Source organism: Lycorma delicatula, chromosome 2, assembly GCF_047948215.1.
Source record: "Lycorma delicatula isolate Av1 chromosome 2, ASM4794821v1, whole genome shotgun sequence".
NCBI classification, from domain to species: domain Eukaryota; kingdom Metazoa; phylum Arthropoda; class Insecta; order Hemiptera; family Fulgoridae; genus Lycorma; species Lycorma delicatula.
The window spans coordinates 16,523,816-16,540,097 of NC_134456.1; positions in this window are offsets into that span (position 1 = coordinate 16,523,816).

A 16,282-nucleotide genomic window follows, 5' to 3' on the forward strand; every position below is an offset into this window, starting at 1 on the left:
TTTAATAATTAATATTATAAAAAACAACGATACATCTTGAAAGTAAAGACTGCTTCATTGTAAACATTTTTAGAATGAAAATACAATTAATTTTTTTACTGAAGTTACAAAACCTTAGCTTATTTCTTTACATAAAAACCACCGATTGTCATACTTCTTTCCGCAAGTCCATTAAATTATTGTTTCTTTAAATTTTTCATCATTTGTTAACTGCCACCTAAAAGTTAGATTATAATAATATTCCAATTTTGTTGCGAATTATAAAAAGCTGGCAAGGTATGACTTTTCTGACTATTAATAATAATACAAATAGCTAGAACCAAACAAAATATTTATTTTTTACAAGCGGGGAATAAATTTTACGATAACATTTTTTAAATATATCTTTATTAAGTTAAGAATAATTAATTTGGTTAAGAAAAGTTTCTCTACATCTGATACCGCTTCAATAAAAGCTAAAATAAGAGAAAGAAAATTTTCAAAAAAAAAATGGTAAAACTGTGGTCCAGGATAAATAATTTAAAAAAATTGTACACATTTCTTGATAGCTCTTTATATGTAGTATAATCGTTCAAAACATGTTTGAAAAATATTTAAACCAACGGTAGGTAAAGTAAAAGAACAAAAAAAACATGAATTTCAATTTTAAGCGGTATGGGTAATTTTTTGGCACTTAGGAAATTTGCTTTAATAAAGTTTCCTCTAAAATGCCTCGATAACGAATAAAATCTATATGTCTTTTCGCGATATCCTTCAACGAATTTTGAAAAAAATTAATATGATCAATGTCCCGTATATAGAAATATTTGAGCCAAATTTGAAGAAAATCGGTTTGGTTAATCTGAAATATAAAGACAATAGCAGTGGCAACACACGGTACGTACAAACATACATATGTTTATTTGGTTTAGATGATTTAGTTAGACCCTTATACTTGGAGTATCGCTATTTTTGACACGATATCATACAGTTTCCCCTTTAAAATAGATATTCTTGCTGTATTCCCCAGTAAAATAAAAAGAATTGACCGAAACGGACCAATTAATTGCTCTTTTAGATCATCCTGTACTAACGCCATTGGGCCGCTATTTGTATTCATATGATCATATGAAAACTATTGACCGACTGCTGTAGGATCATATGAATTCGTACGAATAACACGTTACTACAAAAAAAGAATTAGAGACAATCTTTAACGCAGTTGAAATGCGTTAAGAAGAGCACCCAGAGAGGACATTTTAAACAATTAATATGATCTTAGTAAGTTTGCAATCTATTTTCAGTGATTTATTTTTAACAATTGACTTTATCAATATATTTTTCAATACTGAAAATTACTCCTTTTTTTATTTTAAATTTTGGTTTAAAACTAATATAGTATTCTTTCTACAGCGATTCGGTCTGTTTTATTTTTAATAAAAGTCAAATTATTTAATATTTCTATTTCAGTTAATTGTATTTATACAGATTTTCTCAGAAATAATAATTCTACAAATTTACTACACTTTTATTTGTTTACAAGCAACTTGTCGCGGTTAGTGAACATCAAATCAAAAAAAGATGAGTTTTGCAACACCATTTTTTATCTTTTACAATAAATTCTCTACAAAAATTACAAGAGATATAGTTTTAGAACCTATTTTATTAAATTTTTCCAGTCAAAAACCAAATGAAACCGTCAAATTTACCCCTTAAGTTCAAGAATTTCAATATGGCTTCATTTTGTCTTTACAGCAAAAATTAGGGCGAAATCTTCAGTAAGCTATTACTCGAAAATGAAACATATCCGGACTTAAAATTCTTTCTTCATTTCTTTGTGAGACAGAGACACCTCATATATATACAGTAAGTATTGTTTAGTGACATCAGATATAATGACATACCGGATACAGCGACCAAAAGCTAGTTTATTGGTTGGTTTGGTGTGCTGTTAATACATAATACAATATGTATATTGTTTATAATTACATCGGTTGTAGTGACATATCGATTATGATTATTTATTTTTCTTACTACAACGCAACATTTTATCCTTACAATGATGGACTGAAGTAAGTCATCAGTAACGTAGTATATCTACATTGTAAAATATTGAAATACTTTGACGGTTAAAATGAGTCGCAATTTACTTTTTTCTAACTTATGTACTATATGTAAGACCACAAAGAGCAAAAGATCAGTCGCTATTGTAGTCCTTCTTTTATTTTCTTCTTGTACCAGATTATTGTAAACTGAAGCAATCACACATTCAGTTTTTATTAATCTTTTGCCGTGAGCGTATCATATCGTGTGGGTAAAGTATTTTATTTTACGTATCCTGTGTAATTCATTCAATAGTGATTTAATTATGATTTCGCGATAAACTTTCACGATAGAGGAAAAGGTGTACATTACCTGGCGGTCACAGAATAGCGAAATTAATAAGGACGATCCATTGGCATCTTCCACAGCTGCAATGAAAACCGTTTGCCGGTTTCTCAGTTTTACGAACTTGTTAATGAAGAAACAAAGAGTGTTCGTTTTGATTTAGAAAGTACCTTCAAAAACTGTATTACAACATGAAATGTTCAAAACAAATCAAAATAACAGACTTTTTACACAATAAGTAATTTTAAAAAATTTTCTGTATCTTCTTTACTCTACCGTATTTATTATTGCGTATTTTTATTTCTTTATATTATTTTATGGCGGAAATAAATTATTATTATTTTTAAAGATTATTAAATTTATTACAACACCCTTACATAGCATATTAAAGTAGTACCACTAAGCTATCTTTCTTTTTCCTATTTAGCCTCCGGGAATTACCGTTCAGATATTACTTCAGAGGATGATATATGTATGAGTGCAAATGAAGTGTAATCTTGTACAGTCTCAGATCGACCATTCCTGAGATGTATGGTTAATTGAAACCCAACCACCAAAGAACACCGGTATCCAAGATCTAGTATTAAAATTCGTGTAAAAATAACTGAACTAATTACTAGAACTCGAACGCTGGAACTCTCGACTTCCAAATCAGCTGATTTGGGAAGACGCGTTCACCACTAGACCAACCCGGTGGGTTACCACTGAACTACCTAAACATCGGTTATTGTGACTATCTGTTTTATATGACCTAAAATCGTCGGTCCCTTAGAGGTAAATATAAACTATATTTACTGTATAAATATATTTTTATTTGGTTATATTTGATTTCCGTTTATGGGAGTCCCTTTCAAATATATTAGCTGTAGTATAATGTATAAAAACATTTTATCATTTATGTATTGTGCATTTTACTTAAAACTTTCGTAAATGGCTCCTCTACTGTCTGTCATACCGATTATTATTTTTTTTATTTTTTTGCTTGGTTTTTTGGCGATAATCTTTTTGTCCGTATTTAAAAAAAATATATATAGTCTTAAGTTGTTAGATACCCATCCTCAAGGGTAATATGTGTTCCATTCCAAGATTATTGAAGAAAGTGAAAACTGAATATTTTTCTACGTTAACTTCTTCAATTAAGAAAATATATTGTTACAATTAGCGATCTTTCATTGAAATGCAGGTGATAAACAGCCAGAGAAGTAACACCCACTGATAAATGTTACTGCTGTACACAAAAGAGATTAGCTTCGCAGCGAATGTAATTATTCTCGGAGAAAGCGACTGTTGATTAATACTTTTGGTACTGGTCACGAAAAAATGCATTAATATACGTTTTCTCTACTCGGTTGTTAAAAACTAATATTGAACAGAAATACTTACATTACTGAGATGCTTACAATTTTCATTTAAGAGGGAAGTCTTTAGAATAAAAAAAAAATTGATAATCGAATTACTAATTTTCACGATTAATCTTCATTCAAGCATCCGATTCCTGAATAAATTACACTGAAATAATTAATTTTAAATAATTTAATATACTACTATAAATATTTTAATTATTATTTATTTAAATATAAATTAAAAACTACAGTGCAATTAAATCAAGGGAACTAATAACTTAAAATATCAATCGACTGGAAAAGCGGAATCGATATTTTGTTATACTTAAACTAGCTAAAGTAACAAGATAGGCTTCTCCCCCCCCCCCCTACATCACTCTCATCTTATCTGAGCGAATTACCCAATAAGTTCTCTATTTAATAACACAGCCATTTAGAAATTGATAATTACCTTCCACATTCTCTCACACCCGCTCACCTCTTCTCATACTTCACTGACAGCATTATCTTCTTCATCACGCGCGCGTGCACACACGAAAAAGTTCGTACCATAGAACAGATTAAATATCACCTTAATTTTTATAAAATTTTTAAATGATTACCTTAAATTCAGAAATTATATATACAAAATACAATATAAAATAAACTGTAAACGTTTTCAATTAACTTAAAGTAAATCTTAAACTAATATCTTAAGTGTAACTAAATTTTTTTTTGTTCTACAGAAATATATGGAACTAAAAGTTTTCAGGATATCGTAACTATTATTATACGAGACAAACAACTAATACAATTTTGGTATTTTTAGAGAAGTTTTATAACTTTCTTAATAAAGTTTGTTAGAAATAAAAATTTAATTCCCCGAAATCTATCTCTGAATAAAATGTAATCCAATTACATTAAACTAATTAAATATCAAAGTAATGAAAAAAAGAAAATCTGATGTGGACATCACATGACTTCCTTGTACGCCTATTAGGATTACATATGCAGTACACTTTTTTACTGGAGTTCATGTAAACTTATTTCATTTGAAAGTGAGATATGATCCTCCAATTCTTTAATAAAGTGGACAGTTACACAATTACATTGCGGTGGACATCACATTGCATCACATTTTTTTGTGTGTCCGTATCAGCATTTTATATTAGTTTATATATTAATTTTGTTTTATATAATCGTGCCAAAAAATATTATTTATCAGTAATCAACCGCAATTGAAATAATTTTATTTATAAGAAAATAAATAAACGATTTATATTTTACTTTACCTAAGGTCATGTACAACTGTCACACAATTATAATATACAGACAATGTTTAAAATTTAAATTTATTTTGATACGATTTGAAATCGTATGGAATAGGCTAAACGTTAAATGAATTTTATTAGTCAAAGCTTATTAAAAGAGTTTTCGATGATACAACTTAATTTGCAAATTTTATCATGTGTAGTTAACCAAAAACAAAGGCCTTTAATAAATATAGTTTACAATAATCAATGATTTTAATTAAAAAGCATTGTAAATTTTAATTCCTAAAAACGTTCAAATGTAAACGAAAACTACATTAGTTTAATCATTTATAGGTTCGTTTGATAAAAAAGTTAAATAAATAAAAAGAAAAAAGTTGCCAAAGTATTGTATAACTACCGGCTAAATTTCCAAACTTAGAATAAAAATCTTTTGACTTTTAGGGCTTCCTTACTCTGTGGAGAAAATTTAGAAAAAGTCTGTTTATAATGATCCCTAACGAAAAGAATTAATTTAAAAGAGAAATGTTTAAAAATATTGAAATAATAAAGTAAAACTTTTATGAAAGTAATAAAAAAAATTGCTTCTCATTTTTGGATACGTTATATAACATTGATAATAAAGCTACTTTAATTTTAATAGCCCTTTAGGTAATGAAGAAAAAAAAAATTTCTAATAACAAAAAAAATCCCTTTTGGCACACCGGAAGGCGGAGGTAGATTTCACAGGTGCTTAGTAGGGGATAAAAAAATTTCAACCTTAAAGTTAAGAAAAACTTTCAATTTACTCAAAACGACATGTTTAGCATATGAGAAGCCCTACAATTCCACAAACATTTTGGTCATCCCTTGCGTAAGGGTTAGTTATATCAAAGGTTGTTTCAAACTTATGACTTTCAGAGTTTCCAGTCCCGGGGCCAACGGTTGGTGATATCAAAAAACTTTACTTATATAGGTTTTAGGCCGTTATCCAAAGAATAGTAGGAACTTTAAACGAGTTTGATATTTTACTTAATAAGAAAGCTATAACGATATTTATTTATTTTCTAAAAAGCCCCACATTACCACCCCCCATCGTCCGATTTTGTCCATTAACGAACTCTACCGAGATTTTGGAACGTTATATTTTATGTAAAAATTTGAAAGTGATTGGCGCAAAATTACGGCAGTTATCGTGTCCACAAGAATATATATAACCACCATTTGTATATAATATATTTATAAGTTAATATAATTTATTTATCTCGAGTTTTGGGGATTTCATAGCATATTTTTTTTTCAATTATTAAAAAGTTAGGTTTCCTGCCATTTTGGAGTCTTATACTTGATTTACAAAATCGATATTTATATATTTTAGTAAACCTTACATTAGCGAGTCTGTACAAAGTTGATAGCTTAAAACCGTTATTGCATAAAGATTATTACAAATGTTTAATTTTGGCAGCCGTTTTGAGGTGAACCCGACGATCGATCGCGGCAATTCCTGTATTTTTGTAATCCTCTTAACGATGAATGCTTAATCCAAAACCGAAATCAAGACAAAAAGGGTTCACACACATACATACATACAATTGAAAATAGTATCGACAAAATTTGATGAAGTTTAACGGTTACACGCGCACGCGCGTACACACAATAAAATTAATACAAGTATTGAATTAAGATCCTACATTTTCGAAGACTGTAGAAACAATTGAGAAAAGAATAAATTAACCAAAAAAAAAAAAAAAATTTAGAATGATCTGTGACCTATTATAAAAAAATCATATACATCTTAACATATTGAAGAAAAAATTTCCAGTAAACATAGGTCCGAAAACACATTTTACTGTCTGTCCACCATTTTGTATTTTTTAAGATAAAAATGATTTTTCAAGATCGGTTGAAGATCGTTTTTTATTATCGTGATTCACTTGATAAATAAATCAAATTTTCTGAGCAATTTTAATCAGAAACCACGATAATAAAAACAACAAGAGGCCGCCATATCGGTTTAGGTCTACTTTTTGCAATAACTCTGTTGTTTGTCGTCGGTTTTTTACGACTAAGATGCCGATTTGTTCACAAAAAAATGTTTCATACTTTTTATAATAAAACATAATTTGATAAATCTAGTAATTCCTAAGATATGTAAAATTGAAAAACTAAAAAGAACGCCATTTTTAAATTTGTCAACGAAGAGTATAGATTTTTTTTTTCCTATTAAAAAATGTTAGTTTAAAATAAAGTACAAAATTTTATTGCGTTATCTCCAACCGTTCTTGAAAAATTCTTAAAAACACAGAAGGCGGGCAGACAGAAAAATAAGCGTTTTCGGACCTATGTTCGGTGGACATTTTTCTTCAGGATGTTAAGTAGAATCACTTCATATATTTTGCTATCACCTTTAAAGGACACCCTCTGTGCGCATGTGCGTGTGTGTGTATATAATATATATATCATGAAACAAACGTATAAAAACGGTTTGCTTGATATAAAGAAGCTTAAGGTTAGTCCCTTCGACTTTCACCGGAGGGTTTTATTTCCTCAGCACCTGTCTATCTATAAGGTAACATGTACGGTTATGGCTTGAATAGAATGCGAGTATATATATCATATGTGTGTGTGTTTATCCCCAAGAGATTTGTCAGTTTGTTGTTATAGTACACAATGATACAAGAAATTTATTTGAGTTAAAAACAGAAAGGATTGTCAAGTTTATTTATTAGATTAACAAGTTATTTCTTTCTTCACTTTTGTTTCAATCGTTATTCTTAAATTGCTTTATTTCGTTTTAATTTTATTTTATAAAAAAAAAGAAAAAAAAAATGAAATGTAATAGAATAACATATGGTTCTCAAATATTTGATCTTTACATCAATCTAGTGTTGTAAATAACGATTGTTATTACTTAATAAAAAACTAATTTCGACGATATGAAATTCTTTTATTAAATTTACCACAACCTATAAGCATATGAAATCAAAGATTAAAAATTAAAATTACAAATAACGATTTGTAAACGACTACATTCTTTGTTTACTACTTCTTTGTTTAAAATCGTAAATCTGTAAAAACTTTTACAATCATTTTGATCAACTACTGGTTAGTTAAGAATATTTTCTGTATTTTTACTTTAAACAATATGCATACATGCTTAATGAAGAAAAAATAAATTTATACAATGTCACGAGAAGCATACACGTACAGACACTGTGTTGCCTACTAGACAGCTTAAAATCTTATTCAATCTAGCTTCTCTTTTCTATACTGTGTGTTGTGTTTCACAGAGATTAGTGTTTTTCTAAATTTTCACCGATTATTTATAATACAAAAGTGATTTTTTTCCTTTTAATTTGCTACAACATGACTTCTGCAAAAGTAATTGGATGTTTAAATCATCCAGATAATTTTTGTTATGTCTGTGGTAAATTTACGCCTAAATCTCAAAGAAAGACTATTTCTGAATCGATAAAAACAGCTTATAAATTTCATTTTGACTATGCACTTGATGATCAAGATAAAATCTGGGCGCCTAGTCTTCAGTAAGTCTAACTGAATGGTTGAAGAAGAAACGACTAGCTATGTCGTTTGCTGTACCGATGATTTGGCGTGAACTTAAAGACCACTTCACCGACTGCAACTTTTGTACGGCAAATGTATTTTGATTTTCATTCAAAAATAGAAAGTTCATAAAATAATATTAAGTTCCTCAAATCTAAAGTCGGTACCACAAGCAGAGGAGTTATCTGTAACTGTACCACCACCTAATCCGACATTGCTGAAAATGAAGCAGATAATGTAGAGCATTCGTTCTCGAAGCGGGCGATAACGCCCCCTTGTGGGCGCTGCAGGTCTGGACGGCAGAAGAGCCACAGAGAATTGGGAGCGTTCAGGCGGCCTGGGAAGGCGACGGCTGATTTAAAAAAAAAGGCAAAAATTATGTTTTCCTGATATTTCAAACCAAAATTGAATACCTACTACACTAGTACAAAAAATTATAATTTAAAATATGTCAAAACAAATTAGTATTTATTATATACAAAGTACTGCATTGTAAGTATGTATTACATACAAAGAATATCGGTGCTTGTTCTAATTAGTTCGGTGTGTTTATTCTTGTCGGTACATGTTGTATTTTAAACCTATATAAAAGCAGTAACCGTTTCTGTTTATTTTCATTAGCATTTTTCCGTGCGATCGGTAGCAGGTTTTTTAAAGTCAATCTTTTACTCACGTATTTTGAAGTCAAAATCATGTCGGAAGCAAAAAAGAAAAAACGTTAGTATAGTGTGTATAGTTAGTATATTAAATACGGATTTATCGAAAATCCCACAAATCTAATGTGCTTTATTTGTCAATAAACCTTTTAAAATGAAACGATTAAGTCTTCCAGGCTACAAGATCATTTTAATAAAATGCACTCGGATAAGAAAGACAAAAAGATGTTGCCTATTTTCAAGATCTGGAAAAGAAGTACATAGCTCAGCCAACTATATCACAACTTTTTTCAGCGACTTCAAAGCAAGACGATGACGGACTTCGAGTTTCGTACAATATCTCATTGTTAATTGATAAAACAGGCAAACTACACTCTATTGGGAAGATTTAATTTTACCGGCAGTAAAAGAAGTAATAATCACTGTGCTCCATAAACCATCGGCATATATTATCCGAAAAATTCCTTTGAACAATAGTTCAGCGCAAAGACGAATTGATGAGGTGGCTGTAAATATCGAAGAATCATTATGCAAGCATCTGAAGGAAGACCTGCCAATTTTCAATTCAGTTGGATGAGTCCACTTTGCCAGCTAATGAAGCACTGTTGTACGTGAGGTTTTAAAAAAATTAGTTAAAATCTAATTTCGTTTTGTTGACTAGTGTTAATTACATTCTTCTCAATAACTAATAATAATTAATAATTTACAACACTACTACAAATTAAATGGCTAGCTTAATTGATGTTATATACTTTATCACAATATTTAATTTTTAAATTTAATTAAATGTTTACAGACAAATTTTTTATAAATTCGCTTGATGATGATAATGACTATTTAATAACCGAAATGTGTAACCAGTATTTTTTTTTAAATAGTATTTTATATATATATATATATATATATATATATATATATAACTAATAGAATAGAACAAAATATGATTAAATTAAATATCCTAAGATTAATATATCTTTTAATTAAGTTAAAAGATACTGAAATTTTATACAATTCGAACGTAATATTTATTCGATGAAAAGAATAAAAATATATTTTACTTTTGAGCAACAAAAAATATATACACTGAATACCTACAATATTTAAAAGGAGAAAGAAAGAGAGAGAGAGAGAGAGAGACAGTGAGAGAGACAGACAGTGAGAGAGAGAGAGAGAGAGAGAGAGAGAGAGAGAGAGAAGTGAATCATTTTGAGAGATGAAAACGATGATGATGATAATTATCAAGACAACGAGATACGTGCTTTATCAACAAAACTGGATTAACCGACGTGCTTTTAATGGCTGTTATAATTTAATTCACGAACAGTAAAGGAGTTTTAGGGCTCTGATGAGAAACATTTAGTAAAATAAGAGCGAGCGCAAATACAGAAATAAAACTAGCGGAAGTGAGACGGCGAAAAAACTTGTAAAGAACATCATATCTGTTTGGGCTATGGAAAATAGTTCCAATTTTAAGTGCTTTTTACTCTGACGTTTCCTCCCCCACACTACCGTCGTATTACAGTTACGAGTACGGTCCGACCGTTCGACGGTGATAACAGCAATTTTAACAGCTTTTAAACTAAGCAGAAAGAGCAACCTATTTCTTCATTTTACATTAAATTTCCTGGAAACAACTGCGACAAGAAAACTTATACTACAAACAAAATAATACAATACTTTAAAGTATTTTAATATTAAGGTAAAAGAAAAACGATTAACGAACTAAAATCTGTTCAGACAAAATATTTCATTATTAATTGAAATAATAATAATAAAATAAAAAATAAATTATTTATAGATTTAAATAATTAAAAGCCTGATTGATATGCCGATAAGACAAACTTTTAGTAAGTTAATGCTTAAATTTTATTTTCCCGGCGAATGAAGATAGAATACCTACAACCACTTTTTCTGTTCAGCTTCGGGAACAAATATAAGGTTCATCTTTAGGTTTTACCTTCATAGGATATGTATGAATGTAAATAAAGTGCAGTCTTCAGTCTCAAGTCGACCGTTCCTGAGATGTGCCGTTAATTGAACCCAAGCATCAAAGAATACCGGATCTGGTATAATCTAGAATATAAAGGATAAGAGGTATGGCGATCACGTTAAAAAATTGGTTTATTTTTGCAAAACTCTACCTAAATCTATTGTTTTTTGATCTTACATCTCAGGATTAAACATACCGATTTTCTTCAAATCTGACTTAAATATTTCTGTATATAGGGTATTGATCATATTATCTTTTTTTTTAAATTCGTTAAGATGTTAATATAACGAAAAAACCCGATTTCGATTTTCTTCAGAGGCATTTTAGCGAAATATTTATTAAATTTTTTACTTACAAGATACATATAAATAAAAAAAATTTCAATAAACCAACCCCCGGATCTTAAAACTGAAATACTTGTAATGGATTTTGCCTCTACCTTTCTTCGATTTAAATATTTTTCAAAAATGTTTTGAGAATTTATACTAAATATATAGAGAATCAAGAAACGTATACAGTTGTTTCTTAAATTATAAAACGCAAACCTAAATTGGAGAAACGTTTTTTGAAAATTTTCTTTTTCTTATTTTTGCCTTTACTGAAGGGGTTGTTAAGTAAACCTGTTTCGCTTTACGTATATATAAATATTTTAGGAAAGATTTATCTTAAAATCTGTTTCCCCACCTGTAAAAAAATATATATTCTGTTTTTAGTAGCTATCCAAAGAATTTTGAAATCCGCTAACGTTTGGAAAATCCCAGTCATGTTAATATACATATGTGTGTATAAAAATTTTCGTCCGCTCTCCCGGACGCGAATTTTAACCGATTTTGGCTAAACCTGGTGGGGTCATGTAAAACTACTGGGAACAGAGACCTATTGATTTTCAAGCGGCGAGAATAGAACTAAAAAACGGGGTTTTTGGGTACATTTTCAGCTTTTTTTTTTTTTTAATTCTACTGGGCGCAATTTTTTATGCATTTCCTTTTATTTTATTAAGAATAAATTATTTTAAGAAATAAGACTGGTTTGATGCTTATCAATTGTTCTCTATAAAGTCTATGTAGCACTGGTGAAGCATACAAAATAATTTTATTTATGTCAGGGAGGTAATATTTAAATTAAATAAATTAAATTAAGTGCTTAATTATATTCCACTAGAAAAATATTTTTGATTAGATTTTGATATCCTAACCGAGAAATTTAATAATACAATCTTTTTTTTTACCAGATATCCAAAGATTTTTGTTGAAATCGCTATTGCGCCTGGTCACATTTTAAAAAGGCGTGCCGCCGGAGGGGGGTAGACCAACTTTTCTTTACGTTTTGGAATATCCTGAAGACGATTTATATACATATGTACGTACGAAATAATCTAAGATTATTTCGTCCGCTCTACCGGAATAAATCTTAACAGATTTTGACGAAACTTGATGGGGCGATCTAACCCTATTGGGAATAAACCTCTATTGATGTTCAAGCGAATCAGTTCACAGGAACCGGAATTGGATTTTTGGGTACATTTACTGGGTTTTGGGATTTACTGGGTTTTTGTTTACGTTTTTAAGTTTAACTAAAACCGGAAATCCACCCTTCTAACGTACTTAGTGCGTCAGAGTTTTTTGGCTCTAACTTTTTAATATTTATTATTCAACAAATTCTTTTTGAATTTTTTTTCACTTAAAAGGCTATTAGAATCAAAGTAACTTTGGTACCTTTATTATATTCCTAACACAAATACTTTTATCAAATTATACTTGACCGGCGTAGCTTGAAATTTCATGCAATACTTTGCCAGTTTTTTTTTTAGATACACAATAAATAACAAAATTTACATCCGAACGTTGCTATGGTTTTCATAGTGATAAAATATTAAAATTATAAGTATTTATACTTCAACGCAGAAACAAACAATACCTTATTATATAAAAAGCAAAGTTTTTATAGAAAACTATATTTATATATAGAGTATAATTGGGTCGATTTTAACGATTATTGTGTCGTACGAAACTTTTTCGATTATATTTAAAAGAAATTTTTAAAATGCCGTTTTTTTTTTAAAACTTATCAAAGATACGCGATAGTAAAATAAAAAATCAAGACATCCTCTGAGATCGTAAATAGATTTTTCTTTGTAACCTATATGATTTGTTGAAAAAAAAAGTCAGTGTAAACTGTATCCAATCACACGATTTTTACTAACAAGGTATTCCAAACGTGTTGCTACAACAGAAAGAAAAGGTGAGCAGAAAAAATTTACTAGTTACATTGATAAACAAACCTAAGTTCAATAATAATAATGACTGTGATACAATGTATTGTAATAGCTTTGAATAACTTGTAGAGTAACTGAGTATATTAATCCGCAAATTTCCATTTACGTAAATTATTAAGCGATATATGTAGGTCATAACGTGTCGGTAATTATTTTAGAGTACATATTACCGGTGTAGTTAGTAGAATTCATAGTCATCCTGTTACTGTAGAACGAGGGTATAGAGGAAGTTAGTGGTCAATAACCTATTAAACTCCAAACCTAACATAACTTTTCCACGATAATATCAAACTTTAAGTAGAAGTTTGATAATGTTGTACGGTTTCAGAATAGACTTCACGCTAAATAACATAGCTATATAATTTCTAAAAAAACGAAAAGTTTTTTTAGAAGTTTTGACTAGCTGTCATTTGAAAAAATATATTTAAAAAAAACCCTGATACCGTTCGGTTAAGCTACCTCATTCATCTATAAGAAATATCATTCATCTATATAAGTCAGCAATGTTAATATAGCTGCATGAAATAGATAATAATTTTTCGAAAATATACACGAGCTCGGAAAGGTTCTACCTGTACCTGATTGAAAATAAAAAACAAATAAAAATTATGGGTATACACATGACACGTACGAGTTTTTACTCTCGAGTGAATACGTTTATCGTAACCATGGTAATAGTCAATGATACTTCAAGTAGTACAGATTTAAAGTAGAAATACTGATTTAAAGTAGAAATACTGATTCCTACGCCGAGTATGGGTAAATGGTATGGGCGCCCAAGGAAAATCAGATTGATAAAATTTTTTTTATTTTAAATATGGTCTATTCAATATAAAGCAATAATTCTATTGTAAAGCAATAAATGAGGCAATTAATTAACAGAAAAGTGCAGAAGTGGGGAATTGTATATTCTGTATATATAACCTGAAATGTTTAAATCGTTGTTATATAAAATAAAACTTAAGTTATAAGTGCGTATTTATGCGAAAATATTAAAAATTTTAATTATCACATATACGAACTCTTTCTTGGACTGTTATTATTTTTTTTAATCTATTTGATTTTATTTTATGAATTTTAATCTTTACGTCAGTATGAAAAGTCGATAAATACAAAAATTATTGCGTATAAATAATATTTTCCCATTGTCCTTGTTGAATTTAAGGATATTACGACGAAAAACAAAGGTTTTCCAGTTATCAGTCAATATTGGAAACGAAAGTTAAAGATATATAGAAACCACACATAAATGAAAATCTCTTGAAAAAAAAAGCCAGAATTGGCTAAAATAAGATTTTTATAATCCGCTTTCCTTCCAAATAAGGTGACTGACTACTTTTCATGGTGAAAAATAAATAATTTCAACCAAAACTAACAGGGGTTTATACTCAGATTATAACTTAGGATATGTAAAAAAATTAATCTATTTTGAGTAAATTTTGAGATACGGGATTTATAGTGACCGTCATTCTCTTAAATAATGACCTTACTAAGAAGATAAAATTTCATAAAAATCAGTCTGAAGATATCAAGCAAAACGAAAAGCAACACAATTAATACTTATTATTCCCTACCTCTGAATAAAATTGTTAAAATACATAACCAAAGTGATTGCTAATGTAACAAAATATTAGTACAAGAATGTGATATTGAGTCCAGTAACTATGAAAAAAGAAAAATATTTTTCAGCCATCCCATTAAAAGGGGTTTTGCTGCAAAATGTTAAAAGCAAAGAAAGAATAAAAAGGAAGAAATGTTACAACCAAAGAAAGAATAAACGTTAAGGAAAATGATAAATATAAAGAGGAAAAAAATATTAAAACCAAAGAAAGAAAAAAAAGATTAAGAGAAGATATTAAATATAAAGATTAAGAAAATATATTAAATATAAAGGCAAGGAAAGAATAAAAAGATTAAGAGAGAATCATGAATATAACGAGTAAATATATATATTTCTATTATTGAATAATTATTAATGTAAAACTTTTTTTTACAATCTCGGGTTAATTAACAATCAATATATTTAAATTTAAAAAAAAATAAGTTAAAAAAAAGTCTGATTCTAACCGTTATGCCCCCTAATCCAAATATTTCATTAATTAAAATTTCATTTGGCTAAAACTCTGGATCCAATGAAAATAAGTACCACTTATATCTTATATATATCTATATATCTTTGAAAAGCTCTCAATTAGGGCTTATTTATTACTGCAGTTAAGAAAAAGTCCAAATTCTAATTTTCTTGAAAATTCCAAAAAAATCGGAAAAGCACAGGTCGACCATCACCCATCACTATTAACAGTAAAAGTTCTGGAGGACGTGAAAGAACGTTTAAATCGCTCGCTCACAAAATCGCTAAGAAAGTTATCTTCAGGCTGGGCTTTCACAGCTACAGCTTTCAGAGCTACTAAAAAATTACAATCGCATGCTTATCGTATTTCTATCGTTCAAGAACTGTAAAAAGTAGACCACAGAAAACGTTTACAGTATTTTCGTCGGTTGTAGTTGATAAGAACGGTATTGAAATTTTAGATCGTATTTATTTCTGCGACGAGGCTTGGATAGCTATATTAAGTTAGTTATTTTTCTATTTCGTATGGGAACAGTCGATTTAGTTTAAAAGTTCAAAAAATTACGCATTCTAGTAATTATGAATGAGGAACAAAATAAGACTTTTACCCTTATGATGTACTAAATTTCAATTAATCGGGAAAAGAAATATCGCACCAAGCATAATTCACCGGATAAAAATTTCTTCAATATTTAGTCCATTTATAGCATTGTAAAATCCATTTATAGCATTGTAAAAGAACGTAGTAAAATAAAACTATATAAAAACCAACTTTTACGTGAGCTTA